The sequence below is a fragment of the Cibotium barometz genome, chromosome 29 (assembly GCF_041138505.1).
Source record: "Cibotium barometz isolate CiBa-2024 chromosome 29, ASM4113850v1, whole genome shotgun sequence".
NCBI lineage: Eukaryota > Viridiplantae > Streptophyta > Polypodiopsida > Cyatheales > Cibotiaceae > Cibotium > Cibotium barometz.
The window spans coordinates 7,788,848-7,792,338 of record NC_141074.1 but is presented as its reverse complement, the minus strand read 5'-3'; positions in this window follow the sequence as shown (position 1 = coordinate 7,792,338).

Here is a 3,491-nt window from a genome sequence, read left to right as displayed (position 1 = left end):
CCTGTGAGAATGGCTCATCTAGTGTCCCTAAATTATCCAAAGTTCAATGGCAAGAAAAAGGAAGATCCAAATCCTCATGTTGCCAATTTCAAAAATATCTTGTGCGCTAATGATATGCTACCCACTTTTCCCCCAGTTACCAATTGTAATGCTTTCAGCGGCACTTTTGATGGGCGAAGCAACCAATTAGCATCTCTTACCTTTACGTCCCTTTGGATGCTTTCCTTCATTGGTTCTGAAAGGATAAAACCTCTTCTCAAGTGCTAGAACAAAAGTGATTGCCTGTGGAGGATTATGCGGCCCGTTTTCGTACTCTTCGGAGTCAAGTGGATCCTGCGGATCAGCCTATTAAAGCTTTAATGGGGGAATGGTTTGTTCATGGATTATGCAAGAAGCTGCAACTAGTTGTCTTGCTTCGGTGGATCTTAGGGTCGGGGCCTTCTTTGATGCATTAGTGGAAGGCGCCCGCGCCTACGTGTTGAGTGTAGTTTGTCAAGTCGCACGTCAAAGAAGGGAAAGCATAAGTCCAACTAGGATTCTTTGGATGATGACCAGGAAGCATTCCTATGGGTGTGGAAGATATGGTGGAGTACTCGGACTATAAGTCTGAATGTCTCGTCTGGAAGTGCCATCAAGGGGAGTTACAACAAAATCAAGTGGAGGGGTCTACTTCTTAGGCTCCGACAATTAATATGGTGTAGATTAAGCCTATTCCGATGGAAGACAGTCCACCAATGGCTGTATTGGTAGTGACACGTTCACAAGAGTCAATGATGAAAGAAAAGAATGGTTTTGCCCCACGGACAAAGGATAAACCCGTGGATTGGGTAGAACCAAAAGCGTCTCTAGGACTAGGTTGACAAGTTGGTGCAAGACGCATAAGGGGCGGTTCTGAACAATCAACAGGTCCAGTTGTAGATTCCAATGGTACATCCAACTTTGTCATCAGAGAAGCATAAAAGGAAGTTACGATCGCCATTATTTCTTCTAGAGAACTAGACAAAGGCCAAAGTGAAAAGCAGTTATAGATGGCCCGGGAAGAATTCGACCTCCGTGATGAAATGATAATGGATGAAGGGGGCCAAAAAGTGCCAGTACATACCTGATGCATGAAAGAAGTCCAACTAGATGAGGAAGGCCAGAAAGTGCCAATTCACACGAATGCACGAAAACCATCCAGTTTGAGGATACCTTGCCGATGAATGCAAGTCCAAGGAAGCAGAAAGCTTCAGCCAGATGGGGGAGCAGACCCCAGAGTCGATAAGCTAGTCCAAGCACCAAGATACTATCCAAAAGTTTAGAAAGAAGAAACAATCCGGAAGTGGAAAGCCATTAGCTTTTGAGTATGATCTTTGGGAGGATTTGAAAAATATGAGGCTGGATATGACACTGGATCAATTGCTAACACTGATATCCAATTACCAGACACAACCAATCTGGAAGCTTGTGTGAGAAGATGCCCTTGTTAAGGTTCCAACCGAGTAATCCGTGCTCCAGAAGATAAAGAGGATCAGCTTGCTTAGCCCTACGGATTGGAACAAAGTTTCAGAAGTTACAGTTCAGATATAGGGAAAGACCATCAAGGGAGTGGTTCTTGATGGGCAGATCTAGAGAGTAAATATCATTATGGATAAAACCCACCAAGAACTAGGCATTGTGGAGAAAGAATTAAAATTGGCTCCATTTCTTATTTGAATGGTAGATCAATGAAGAGTGAAGCCGCTTGGGTTACTCCAAAATCTAGATAGCAAGATGTGACTTTCGAGTTGATTTCATTATATTGAAGATGGAGGGTGTGGTTGAATCTTACCCCATGCTATTGGGTAGACCATGGTTAAGGCAAGCAAATATTAAACATAATTGGATAGACCATGGTTAAGACAAGCAAATATTAAACATAATTGGGCAACTAATCATATTACAATCTCGAAATGGAAGAAAAAAGTTTATGTACAAGTGGCATCTCGTGATATGTTACAAGAATCGATGCACCCAGAAGGAGTTGATGCGGATGAAGAGGAGGAAATCCTTAACCAAAATCTAGATTTAGTATCACTATTTGAAGTGGATGTGGATAAGATTGTTTCCCAGTATAGTCTAACTCCGGATATGGCCTAGACTTCTATGTTGGAGACCTCTATCCTAGATGATGCCGGTGTACCGAAGAGGAAGTTCAAACTCTCATCCAGGAGGAAGAAAATCATGAGAAAGCAATTAAGCACAACCCCAGGGTCACATGAGCTGGAAGACATGAATTTGGGCAATGGTGGGAAGAATCCAAATGAAATGATTGATCTTAATGGTGATTATCAGAGGAGTATTTGGTCATGTTTTACTCACATAAAAAATTTGAGCATGTTTTGATTTGTTTTACTATGGGTAATTATGAAATTATTAGGTAATTTTATGAGTAGAGAATTAAATAAATGTTTTTAATAAATAGTAAATTATTTTTTCTTTATTTCTAAAAATTAATAATAGTTTTTAGGGATTTCAAGGGAGTGAGGAATCATCAGAAAGTATTTTCAATTAAAGAGTAATTAATTTTCCTTTTTTATATATTTTTAAAAAATTAATAATTTCAAATATATAATGAATTCAGAGAAAGTTTACAAAGAAACTTAGGTTTATTTTTTGTGCTCTATGTTTTGGTTAAAGGGTTTGAGCAAATAATGAATATTTTTTATAGTTGTAATGTAAAATGTGTGTAATTGTCTATTTAGTGGAGGGTTAATTGTTTAGATTTCATTTGTGGATACATGATTTGTAAAATGGAGCCAGTTTGTTGCACAATAAGAAATATTAATGCATGTGAAATGTTTTGAGAATTGGTTAAGTAAGTTAAATGTGATTAGTTCCTTTAAGGATATCGTTTAAGGTTAGTTAGGAGTAATTATGCGCAAAGTAGGTGGTTAGTGAGAAGGGGAAGCCCTCGATCTTTCTGGTGTCCTTCTCTTTATATTTTAAGAGGAGTTGCCTTTGGCTTTAACAATAGGGAGCATGGGGAAAATCCTCAAAAGCTATGATTCGAATAAGGCATTGTCCACACCACCCTACTAGACTAAATGTTCTCCTATAAAGAATTACAAATGTAAGTGTTTATGCAATATATTTGGAGGTGATATCTAGATTGCATTAGAATACAAGTAATTGAACTTAAATGTACGTATAAATTACCTTTTTAGTAGCATAATAGTCTAATACTTGGCTATCTAGTAGCCCATGTTTACAAAGAGTAGTCTAGTGGGCCAAGTTCAAATAACATTTAGAAAACAGAAAGAGGGCTATTTCATTTTATGGTTATGCCATTTGTGTTGTGCAATGCGTCCGCTACTTCCCAAGCTTTCATAAACAAAATACTATAGCCCTTTCTCTTCAAGTTTATGTTGGTGTTCTTTGACGATATCCTCATCTATACCAAAGGAGATGATGACCATTTGATGCATGCTAGAGAAGTGCTTAAGGTATTGAAGAGCAACCACTTGTATGCA